General features: G+C 44.8%; 1 long non-coding RNA gene across 1 annotated transcript; it reads left to right on the top strand.

Annotated features, from left to right (window-relative positions):
* The first annotated feature begins 308 nt into the window (after nt 1–308).
* Nucleotides 309–5,323, top strand: LOC123333781. The gene is made up of 2 exons (XR_006551334.2): nt 309–1,970; nt 2,277–5,323. It is a non-coding gene; the product is annotated as an uncharacterized LOC123333781 (long non-coding RNA).
* Nucleotides 5,324–12,913: the final 7,590 nt, after the last annotated feature.

The following is a 12,913-nucleotide window of genomic DNA, read 5'->3' as shown; positions in this document are numbered from 1 at the left end:
GAAAGATTGAGGGCAGGAGGAGAAGCAGACGACAGAGGATGTGATGGTTGGATGGCATCACTGACTCAATGGCCATAGGTTTGGGTGGACTCCGGGAGTTGGTGATGGACAGGAAGGCCTGGCGTGCTGCGGTTCATGGGGTCCCAAAGAGTCAGACACGACTGGGCGACTGAACTGAACTGAAGCATTTTCTGGTCGCTCTATGGTAAAGAATCTGCCTGCAATGCTGGAGACCCAGGTTCAATCCCTGGGTTGGGAAGATCCCCTCGTGGAGGCATGGCAACCCACTCCAGTGTTCTTGCCTGGAGACTCTGATGGACAGAGGAGACTGGCGGGCTACAATCTGTGGGGTTGCAAAGGATCAGACATGACTGAGCGACTCACACACAAAAGCATTTTCTGTGGATCTCATTTAATCCTCATGAAAGCCCTTTGAGGCTTCAGATCAGAAACAATATCAGAGGATTGCAAAGATAGAAAGTTGAGGGGTCAGATGCAAATGCAGACAGCTTGACCGGTGGTCCAAGGCCTATGGTCCTAATCTCCCTCCATCCTGCCCAGCTTTCTCTCTACTGCTTTCTGTCTACATCCACCTGGGTGCAAGGAAGCGTGTGCTTCATCAGCAGTGAGCAAATAACTGAGTTAAAAATAACCTTACCGTTTCTTGCTCTAGTTCTTGAAAGCAATGGGTATGATCATTTCATTTTTAAAAGCCCTGCATTCAGCTTTCTCAGTGCTCAGACAGGCACTGCTGTTTGCTTGCAAGGCACACGCTCCAGGCTTCCCAGAGCTAAATGTGCGCTGCTCATCTAAACCAGGATGCCTGTTCTCTTTCCTGTGCAAATGTCTTTAATCCAGCAGCTTCCTGCTGGGCTCCAGGAGCTCCAATCGCCCCACACCTGGGAAGTTTGCTACAGATGCCTTACAAGAGCCAGATTTTAAAGTGCCTGCTATTTGTTTTGCCTCTCACCTCCAACCATAATGCTTTGTTTGCAACACAGTGACTGTTCCACAGCCAGTGATTCCTCCATCATAAACACACGAAAAATGACTCTGGGAATGTGGTGAGCAGCAGGAGACAGGAATTGTGCTGCCAGCCTTTGCCGTGGGCTGTCCTGGCATCAGAGCCCAGGCTGCAGGGCGGTTGCCTCTCCACCCACCTCTTGCTGCTCACCCAGGAGGCCCAGGCCAAAGCTTAAACCCAACAAAGGACTTAAACCCACAAAAGGACTTGCATGTCTGCTTTTAACTCCAGTCCAGCTTTGGAGCTTGCTGTGGCTATATGGAAGGTTGGTGCCCAAGCCTGGGCAGGAACTGCCAGCTCCATACAGGTATCTGGGTCTGCACCCCATGGGTGGTCTGTCAGGTGAGATGAGTCTGCCATCCTGCCCCATCCTCGCTCGCATCTCTGTGCAGCCACAGTCACGGGCTCTCTGTGGACTGCTCTGGGTACCAGAGGTCTCTTCGGAATGATGCCTCCTTTGAAGATAGCTACGGGTTATGTGAATGAAGTGCCAAGGTCTGTGTTTTCTAAAAATTCCAAAACCCCACAACTGAAGTTACATGATGATGTCATCTGGGATGTCAAAACAGCCTGGAGCACTGGATTTCAGCCCCTCCACACACCTCACTTCCAGTGAGGGCCCCCCTGGGAAGGGCTGAGCCCAGCCCTGGGACTCCTTGTCTACCACAGATTTAAGGGGTGGTTGAGAGAGGGTTCCAGGGCTACCCTTGACCTACCTTGTTGCATGGCCTGATCTCCTCAGAGTCAGATTTACTGTTCTAATGAATGCTCATCTCTGCTTTAACTATCGAGGCTGCTGGGAGAGAGAAGAGCCTAACTGGGCACAGAGCCAGGTCAAAAGGCAAATCTACTGTCTCCAGTCCCTGCAACAAGGAGTGCCCAGAAAGCAGCAGTAAACCTAAGGGAAAGGAGAACATTCTGTATATTCTTCCAGGACTCCATGGAGGTAAAGGAACACAGGCATACTCTGATAAATCACCAAGAGTGGGTGCAGGTGGGGAGACCTTAACACCATTTCCAGAGTAACAGCAGATAAGTGTTGCCTTCTGGGCTGGAAAGGTGGGTCAGGTTAACTGGAGGAGACGCAAGCCTGAGCCGGGGCTGCTTGAGGAAGGAAGGGGACACAGCTCTGCTCTCCGCGTTCTCCATCTCAGCCATCCCCCACATGGCTCAGTGTTAGTGGTTTTGTTGCTAAGTCATGTCCGACTCTTTGCAACCTCATGGAATATAGCCCACCGGGCTTCTTTTTCAGGCAAGAATACTGGAGTGGATGGTCATTTCCTTCTCCTGGAGATCGTCCCCACCCAGGGATCAAACCTGGGTCTCCTGCTCAGACTCTTCTCTAAATGACTGCAGAATGTCTGACTGAAGAGGCATCTAATTACCAGGCCTCCTTGGAGCCCCCAGACCTGGGTATGGGGCTGGTCCATCCCCCAATCCCACTCCTCTTCCAGCCCTCCCTTTCTGATGCGTGGAATATAGACCCCCCCACAGGGGTCTCTCAGGGTTGGACTTCTTGCACCAGCCTGTCTGAGCTGTTATTCACGCTGAAACCCAGGTTGAGTTATAGAATCTGAAGCTCTTTCTGTAAGTTTCATGATGGTTCTCATGGGTTTGCTTACCCCTCTCAGTTTCTCTGACTCTGGCCTGAATCTGAATCTAGGCCACAGTCTGATGATCAAAGCAACTGGTGCAAGACAATTGCTTAGATTTGTTGTTTGCTTCAAATCTGGATTACCAGTTACCCTTCTAATTAAGCCTTTCTGAGGACAGGATTTAAAAATTCACAGGTATCAAAGTCCTTAAAATCACCAGTCCTGAAACTCTTTCTTTATAAAACCCTCCTTACAATCCTGAAGTGAAACTCACCTGTGTACATAATTCTTAAAAAATCACTATTATATCCTTATTTATATATAATGATCCATGTCACAGTACGGATGAACCTCAAAAAAAATATGCTCAGTAAAAGAAGAGAAACACAAAAGACCATATATACTGTATGATTCTATTTATGTGAAATTTTAGAAAAGACGACTCGGGGGGAAAAAAAAAGAAGACAACTCCGTAGAGACAGTAATCAGATCAGTGACTTCCTGGGGCTGAAGGTGAGCATGAAAATTAACTGCAAAGAGACCAAAGAGAACATTTTAGGAGGATGGAAATGTTCTGAAATCGCCTTTTGGTGATGGTAGCCCAACTTATCAACTTTACCAAATCACTGGATTGATTAAAAACTTGCCTGAATTGTTAACTCTTTAAAAATGAGTGGATTTTATAGTATGTAAAATGAGTGAAGTCTTCTCTTTTATTTTTTAGAGTTTCACATAGAATCATACAGTATGTAGTCTTTGTGTTTCTCTAATTTTTCTTTCTAATTGAAACTAGATTTCAATTAGAAAGAAAAATAGTTATGATTTACATACTGTAAGTGTACTTTATCCTTGATTTACATGGCAATTCCGTTTTTTAAAAATTCAGTGTATACAGGTTGTGAAAAAATGAATCGTGTTCCTAATTTTTCAAAGATGGATTCATTTTTAAATCCCAGCGGTTATTTTTGTTGGTTTTCGGCTGTGCTGTGTTTCTGTTGCCGCGCTCGAGTTTCCTCTGGTTGTGGCGAGCCGGGACTGCTCCCTCGTGGTGCACAGGCTTCTCACTGCGGTGGCTTCTGGCGGTGCACAGGCGCTAGGGTGCTTGGGCTTCAGTAGTTGGTGAGCTTTAGGGCGTGGGCTCAGTAGTTGTGGCACGTGGGCTTAGTTGCCCGGCAGCATGTGGAATCTTCCCAGACCAGGGATCAAACCCGTGTCCCCTGCATTGGGAGAGGGAAGTCCTGCATTCATATTTAAAGCAGAGCTACATTCCAGAGTCAGATAACTGTGAACAAGTTCTTCAGCTCCCTGTGTCCAGTAGCACCTATGACAGCTGTGTTGGGTATGGGATAATTCTTCACTGTGAGGGACTTTCCTGGACACTGTAGGATATCTAACATTCTTGTGCCCTGCCCACTAAATTCCAGAAGCAGCCTCTAATCACTGTGACACTGAAAAATGCCCTTACAGAAGTCCACATCAACCCCTAGGAGTTCCTATTATGTGACCAGACCTGGTGCTAGATACTAAGTTAGAGTGGTGAGCAAGGCTTGATACTGCCCACTGCTCAAACCCCATCCCTACACCTCAGAGAGGTCTCCTTGCTAATCTGGAATCAGAGCAGTTTCTCTCCCTGCTCTTCATTTTGCTGGGCTGGCAATACCCTAGCTTCCTAGCAGATTAGAGTGATCACAAGTATCTTTGAATAGGTCTCTTTCCTGGAGAAAAAGAAGGAAAAGAAACAACACAAACCAGATGGGTCTAAATTGAACACTCTTTTCTCGGCACTTAATTTCCCTTACATGGAGCACTGAAGGCATTTTGGCGGCCTTCTGGGAATACTTCCCAGGCAACGACTGGGGTTTTAACCATTCGACAGCTATTAACCATATTGAGCCTCACAGGGCTTAGCTCCCCACCCACCACTGAGGAGCTCGATCGGAAACTACCATTTACCCTGGGAAAATGCCCCGTAAGTATCACCAACCAATCTTCCCCCAATAAGGACAGCCCGCAAGCAGTGCTGACAGTGGTGCTCAGAGGGCCTCATCTGAACATGCCGAGGAGAACAGAGAAAGACCCAAGAAAGCCCCTTAGAAGCAAATTCCCCCATCTTCCCCAGTTAAGATGTCCATGCCTCTGTCGTTACATTTTGTTGGTTGTGCTGTCCCTGAGCAATCATGGGGTTAAAGGCAGATCTGTAGGAGCTGGAATCACAGACATTGTTACTATCATCTCTTATATCTAGTTGGCTATGGGTCAGGTCTACTCAACGATGGGTCTTATATGTCCATGGGATTCTCCAGGCAAGAATACTGGAGTAGGTTGCCATTTCCTTCTCTGGGGAATCTTCCCTACCCAGGAATTGAACCCAGGTCTCCTGCACTGCAGGCACATTCTTTACCAACTGAGCTACCAGGGAAGCCAGGATGTCTAATGAGCTGTGGGTCAGGTCTACTCAGTGATGGGTCTTCTGTTCATCCCACTCTGTGCATTGCTAGTGTGTATTTCCTAGATCAACAGAGTTCACTGCAACTATTGGAGTTCTGTCAACACTCAGCTGAGGGCACAAATCCTAACAATGCTTCTTTCTAATTGTTGACTTCCAGCAAGTTACTTAATTTTGAGACATGGTCATAACAGTTTAAGGAAGAAACCAGAGACGAATGAATGTTATTGTAAAGATTAAGTGAGAGTCACATTACAAGTGCCCGTTGCTGCTGATACCTACTAGATGCTCAATAAATATAACCTGTTGTGCTGATGAAGTAAGAGTGGAGACTTCCAAGTAAATGTGGTATAATTTACATATATGAGTAATCCCTTCTCCAGGGGATCTTCCCAGCCCAGGAAATGAACTGGGGTCTTCTGCATTGCAGGTGGATTCTTTACCAACTGAGCTATCGGAGAAGCCCACTCCTTTAGCAAACCACACTAAAGTGGTATTACAGAGCTAAAAAAAGGCTTAACCTGCAAGGACCCATAGAACAAAAGCAGCACAGCCTTGATATGTGAAGCCTACAAATGCAAAGGGACCCAAAGAGAACCTCAGTGTAACACCTCTGATTCAGTATCACGTCTGTAACAAACCACCCCAAAACTTAATGGTTTAAAATAAGTGTCATTTTATTTGCTCACAAATGTGTGAGTCAGTGATTTGGGCTAGGCTCAGGTAAGTGGATCTTCTGTTGGAATTAACTAGCTCACTCATTTGCAGTCAGCTGGGAGCTGGTATGACTGAGTGCTGGGCTCTGCTGGGATGATTTGACTTCTCCCTCCATGTGGTCTCACCATCCAGGATGCTGGCTTTTGCTTCTCCACCCAGTTCACCAGAGGATAAAACTTGGTATACTAGCCTCTGTGTGCCTCACATTTGCTAATATCCCATTAGCAAGTCACAGATTCAGGGAACAAGCCCAGACTCGATATGGGAGGGATCTACACAAGGTCACAGATACTCTGGTTCATTACTGCAACCGTCTACCACAAGCTATGAACCACATATACCATCTTCCCCAATTGAGATATCATGTCTCTTGTCTCTTTTTAATGGTGATGCTACCCAGTGTTTCTGACAGTCAAAGCTAGATTAAAAGATATGAAAAGCGGAAAAAAGTTGGGCAAGAAAGACCAACTTAGCAGATCAGAGAAAATGGAAACCAAAGCCTGACTGGTTCATTCTATAAAATCCTAAAGACTCAGAAATTGAAGGCACCAAATGCATCTGAAATTCAGAGTGCAAGTGGGACTAAAAACAGAAGAATAAGCTGAAAGTCTGTGTAAGAGGTAGTGTCTTGACCTTCTTTATTGCTGCCCCGACACGATCAACTGAATACTCTTCCATATCCCAGGATTGAGGGATAGTCTGGAGAGGTAAAAATGGAAAGATTCTTATATTGGGATATCAGGCATTGCTAAAGGTAGGGGCACCATACTGAAAACAGGGAGATAAGCCAGATGACACTGAAAAAATTAGATGATTCCACAACTGATTAATGGAGAAGGCAATGGCACCCCACTCCAGTACTCTTGCCTGGAAAATCCCATGGACAGAGGAGCCTGGTGGGCTGCAGTCCATGGGGTCGCTAGAGTCGGACACAACTGAGCGACTTCACTTTCACTTTTCACTTTCATGCATTGGAGAAGGAAATGGCAACCCACTCCAGTGTTCTTGCCTGGAGAATCCCAGGGACGGTGGAGCCTGGTGGGCTGCTGTCTATGGGGTCGCACAGAGTCAGACACGACTGAAGCGATTTAGCAGCAGCAGCAGCAGCAACAACTGATTAATAGTAATTCCAAAGAACAAGAAGACAGAGAAAAAAGGAGGTGAACAGGTTATCAAAGACTTGAATACATTTCAATAAAAATTTCCAGAACTTAAGGAAATGAGTTGGAAAAAACCTAGTGCACTTTGCAGATAATTAAAAACAACAACAACAACAACAAAAAAACAAAAACCGAACAGAACTAAGGCAAATCATTGTGAAGTGGATACCAGGGTATTAGGATACCAGGGATAGGATAAAGAGAAAATCCTGAAAGCTTCCACAGAGAAAAGATCCAAGAGACAAGAAGGAAAACAGGTGACATACAAAAGTTCAGAAACCCACATGGCATCAGACTTAGTGGCCACAGGAGATGCTAGATGATAATGGAGCAATGCCTTCAAAATAAGAGTGGAAATAATTTGCACACTGGAGTGCCATACTCAGCCAAACCAGAATTGTGATATAGACTAAGCATATTTTAGACATTAAAGATGTGAGGAAATATACCTTACATGCCTTCTTCCTTACAGAGTTACAAGAAATGAGGAAGACCTAGAAATCTGAGAACAGGTGTGCCAGTTATCAGCTTACTGACCCTTAGTTTCAACCCCATGTGTCTATACTGTGTTGTGTGATGCTGAAGCCAAGGCTCTAAAAACCTCTTTGCCTTGGCCAGCTAGCCCCCTGTTAAGCTCACTAATGGGGAGCGGTTACTAGAGGGAGACTGGAGAAGGAAGAAGGAACTTGCTCCTTCCTGTTTGCTTCCTGTGTGCTTGTAGTTCCTGAGAGAATCACACTGGCCTCACCCCGGCAGAACCAGTTCCTTCCTGTCGTGACAGTTGAGTCCAGTTTGCAGCTTTCCCAACACTTGCAGAAGCAACCTTACTATGGCCCTTTAGAGATACCAGCCCTGGCTAAGCCACCTCCTTCATGTCCCATACACACAGATAAAATAACTGGTATGGCTTCTGAAGCCTGACTGATATACGGGGGATCCGACAATAAAAAATAAGAACTCCAAGGATAATAGTGACAGGAGATTCCAGGGCAATAGCTATGCATCAGACTGGTGGGTTGCTTGAGTTGAGGGCCCCAGTTCATGACCTTCCTGTATCCTTTGCAGAGTGGCTTTTCAGATTCTTCCATCAAGATGGGGCATCGATTTCTGTTCTTGATTCTGATCATGTGACTTGTTTGGCCAATGAAATGTGATAGGAGTTGTGGTGAGCCAGGAGCAATCCTGCGCTCGAGAAGGCGTGCATATTTCCTTTCTCTCTCTTGGATCCTTATTTCCTCCATGAAGTCTTGCCTAACCTACTGGAGGATAAGAGACCATGAGGCATGCCATCCAATAGCCAGCTACCCAGCCTTTCCCCGGGCAGAGTTGCAGTTAACTACGGATGCCTGAAGGAGTTCAGCTCCTTCTGAGATCAGGAGGACCATCCAGCTGAATTCAGGCCTAAATCCAACCTGCAGAATTGTGAGCTAAACAAATGATTATTGTTTTTAACCACTAAATGTCAGGATGATTTAGTATGTAGAAACAGCTAACTGATCCACAGACTGAGAGAATAACCACTCCACACTGGACCAGAAGGACCAGATGTATTCAAGAATAAAAAGTGATATCATTAGAGAAGCTAATGTGTTCTTTTGAAGGCAGTGGGGTGAGTTGGGACAAAGGCTTGAGGCTTCTTATTGTAAACCTGGTGAAAATACTCGATGTGAGCTGTGTGTATGGGTAACAGAAATAAAATTCAGATTTACAAAAATGAATGGACTTTTTGGATTTCCTTCTGTGGTGACTGCCAACTCACGATCCTGGACTTGCATCCTCAGGCTTGGTTTCAGCAATCTCGTCTTTTCATGACTGCTGTTTTCACTGGTGGAAATGGGGCAGTATTCATCAGTAGCTCTCATCATGCTGCTTGGGCCCTCATTCCCAAATCCAGTCGTCATCTTTGATTCTACTTCCTAACCACGGCAGTCCACCTCTCTCCACCACCATGCCCCTGCAAGAGCACAGGACGCCGTCGCTCTTCTGAACCGCTGCAGCATCTTCTGAACTAGTTTCCCTGCCTCTCATCTTCCTTCTTCCCCTCCATTAATCTTCACTGAGATCCCAGAATTATCTTTCTAAACAAGTCATCTGGGGTCGTGGCCCTGTCTAAAATCGGTTATTGATTCTCCTTTGTCTACAGGACAAAGGGTAAGCTCCATAGGATGGCACACGTGGTCCCTCATGCTCTGGGCTCTCACCTTTCCAGACTCACCTCTTGCCCACTGTCAAGCTCGCCTCCAGATACTGAGCCTCTTCCCACCTCTCATTTTTGCCACGCTCTGCTTTTCTGTCAAGTTTTTGCATGTTGGATTCCCTCTGGCAGACTTTGTTGGTTGCCTACTCAAAATTCTTTGATTTTTGCCTACAGAATCCTGAAGACCCCTTGAAGATGAGCCTTAGCCCTGGTCTAGGGGTGGGCATGTAACCTAGTTCTGGCTAATTCTCAATGTTTATTAGAGGAAGTCACTATGGAACACATGGAAAGATTTTCCTTTCCTGCTAAGAGGAAGGTATGTCAGTCAAAACTCTCAACTCCATGCTCTCTTAGTTTTCTTCCCTGGAAACTGGACCTGCTGTTGACCAGTGGGAGAAAGGAAAGGGAAGGTGACTAGAACCCAGACTTCATAGAGCTTCCGCATCAATGTCAGAAACCCCTTACTGCCAGACATTTTGTTATGTTGAAAAATAACCTCCTCTTTGTTTAAGACACTGTTCACTGGGCATTTCTTAAAGCCTAAAGCATTTATTCTGGATATACCTACCTTCCCAAACTACCATACTCAGCAAAGTTACCACCTGAACCAGATTGAAACGCTCTGTCCCCTGACCCTGTGTGCCTAGAGCTTCTTTAGGTACAAACATAATGGAAAAAGCACCAGCTCTGAAGCCATGCTGTCTAGGTTCAGAGCCCAGCTCTCCTACCTACTAGTTGGTCACCTTGGACAAGTTATTTGCCTTCTCTGTGCCTCATTTTCCTTATCTATTTAATAGGGGTGAGAATGTTACTAACTTCATCTAATTGTTATAGGGGTTAAATGAGTTAATGTATGTAATATACTTCGTATCTGGCTCCTGATAATCATTCAATTAATGCTTGTTGTTTTTAATACAAGCTTAATCATACTGTATTACAATAGCCTAAGAGTCATCTTCCCTGAGATTAATGAGTGAATTTCATTCAGTATATGAATAAGGTTAATGAATGAAGAGAGGCATCTGTCACGTTTATTGTATTCCCAGGGATACTTTGCCTAGAGATACTGCCCAGTAATATTTTCTTGTTCAGTCGCTAAGTTGTGTCTGACTCTTCAAGACCCCATGGACTGCAGCATAGTAGGTGCTTAATTAATGATAATATGTTGATGTGATCCCTTGATCTTACTTTAAGGCAGACTTTCCTTCCAGGAAAAGATTTTGGGCACCACAGCAATCAAAGGAGTTGTTCAGTTGCTCAGTTGTGTCCAACTCTTTGCCACCCCACGGACTGCAGCACATCAGACTTCCCTGTCCTTCACCATCTCCCGGAGTTTGCTTAAACTCTTGTCCGTTGAGTCAGTGATGCCATCCAACCATCGCATCTTCTGCCACCCCCTACTTCTCCTCCTACCCTCAGTCTTTCTCAGTACCAGGGTCTTTTCCAATGGCTCTTCTCATCAGATGACCAAATTATTGGAGCTTCAGCTTCAGCATCAGTCCTTCCAATGACTATTCAGGACTGATTTCCTTTAGGATTGACTGGTTTGACCCCCTTGCAGTCCAAGGGACTCTCAAGAGTCTTCTCCAGCAACACAGTTCAAAGGATCAACTCTTTGGCACTCAGCCTTTTTTATTGTCCAGCTCTCACATCTGTACGTGACTACTGGAAAAACCATAGCTTTAACTATACAGACCTTTGTTGGCAAAATAATGTCTCTGCTTTTAATATGCTGTCTACGTTTGTCATAGCTTTCCTTCCAAGGAGCAAGTATCTTTTTGTTTCATAGCTACAGTCACCGTCTGCAGTGATTTTGGAGCCCAAGAAGACAAAATCTGTCACTGTTTCCTCTTTTCTCCCTTTTATTTGCCATCAAGTGATGGGACTGGATGCCATGATCTTGGTTTTTTGAATGTTGAGTTCAAAGCTATATTTTTCACTTTCCTTTCACCCTTATCAAGAGGTCCTTTCGTTCCTCTTCCCTTTTTGTCACTAGAGCCAGTATCATCTGCATATCTGAGGTTGTTGCTATTTCTCCTGGCAATCCTGCTTCTCGCTTGTGATTCATCGAGCCTGGCATTTATCATGATGTCCTGCATATTAGTTAAATAAGCAGGGTGACAGTATACAGCCTGGACGTACTCCTTTCCCAATTTTGAACCAATCCATTGTTCCATGTCCAGTTCTAACTACTGCTTCTTGACCTGCATACAGGTTTCTCAGAAGGCAGGTAAGGTTGTCTAGTATTCCCATCTCTATAAGAGTTTTGCAGTCTGTGGCAATCCAAACAACGAAAGGCTTTAGCCTAGTCAATGAAGCAGAAGTAGATTTTTTTCTGGAATTCCCTTGCTTTCTCTGTGATTCAGTGAATGTTGGCAATTTGATCTCTGGTTCTTCTGCCTTTTCTACATCCAGCTTGTACATCTGGAAGTGCTTGGTTCACGTACTGTTGAAGCCTGGCTTGAAGGATTTTGAGCATTATCTTGCTAGCATGTAAAATGAGCACAGTTGTACAGTAGTTTGAACATTCTTTGGCCTTGGCCTCCTTTGAGATTGGAAACAAAACTGACTTTCTCCAATCCTGTGGCCACTGCTGAGTTTTCTGAATTTGCTGACATGTGTGTGCAGCACTTTAACAGCATCATCATGTAGGGTTTGAAATAGCTCAGCTAGAATTCCATCACCTCCACTAGCTTTATTCATAGTAATACTTCCTAAGGCCCACTTGACTTCATACTCCAGGATGTCTGGCTCTAGGTGAGTGATCACACCACCATGGTCATCTGGGTCATAAAGACCTTTTTTGTATAGTTCTGCTTATGTTAGGTCTTGCCATTCCTGTCCTTTATTGTGCCCATCTTTGCATGAAATATTCCCTTGGTATCTCCAGCTTACTTGAAGAGATCTCTAGTCTTTCCCATTCTATTGTTTTCTTTTTTTTTACATTGTTCACTTAAGAAGGCTTTCTTATCTCTCCTTATTATTCTCTGGAACACTGCATTCAGTAACATTTACTGAATAAATATATGTCACACAAAGTGAACTGTGTATGAAAGGTAAACCAAGTCAAAGAAGGGTGAGATGAGGCAGGATGGTGGCAGCTTACGGTGAACGGCATCGGATTTGTGACCTCCGAAGAAGATTTAACTTCAAGACCAGGGACCAGGCTTGATCACTCAAGGGCTTCTGTGTAGCAGAGTTTTATTAAAGTATAAAAAGGGACAGAGAAAGCTTCTGACACAGACATCAGAAGTGGGGTGCAGAGTGCCCCCTCACTAGTGTTAGCAAGGGAGTTACATACTGTTTTAATTAGTTATTACAATAAATCAAAAGAACGTCTCAAGGTTGTAAAGATCTTACTAGATCCACTCCCATAATATACATTTTAAGGTAACAGGATTAGCCAGAAGGTTTTCAGGAAGGAGAAACTGTCCTCAAGCAGGATACATTGTTGTTATATAATCCCTAGTACAGAGTTTAAACTGAGTTGTTTGTTGTATAATCATCAGTTCCAGGCTTAAAGAAAATGTGGCTAAGACTAAGGAATGTAAAGGAAAAAAAAAGTTTATCCTTTCCTTCTCCTTGAAAACCCCAGATCCCTATCTCCACTTCAAGAGCCCCAGACCCCTTTCTCCACCTCAGGGACCTCGGACTTCTTATCAACCTGCCTAGGAATTGACTCTCAATGGCAGGGAGGCTCAACAGGGACAGAATGTATATATACTTATAGCTGATTCACCTTGTTGTACACCAGAAACCAACACAACACAACAC

The sequence above is a fragment of the Bubalus bubalis genome, chromosome 5 (genome assembly GCF_019923935.1).
Source record: "Bubalus bubalis isolate 160015118507 breed Murrah chromosome 5, NDDB_SH_1, whole genome shotgun sequence".
Lineage (NCBI taxonomy): Eukaryota > Metazoa > Chordata > Mammalia > Artiodactyla > Bovidae > Bubalus > Bubalus bubalis.
The sequence above is the reverse complement of the archived record's forward strand: the minus strand, read 5'-3'. Positions and strand labels throughout refer to the sequence as shown.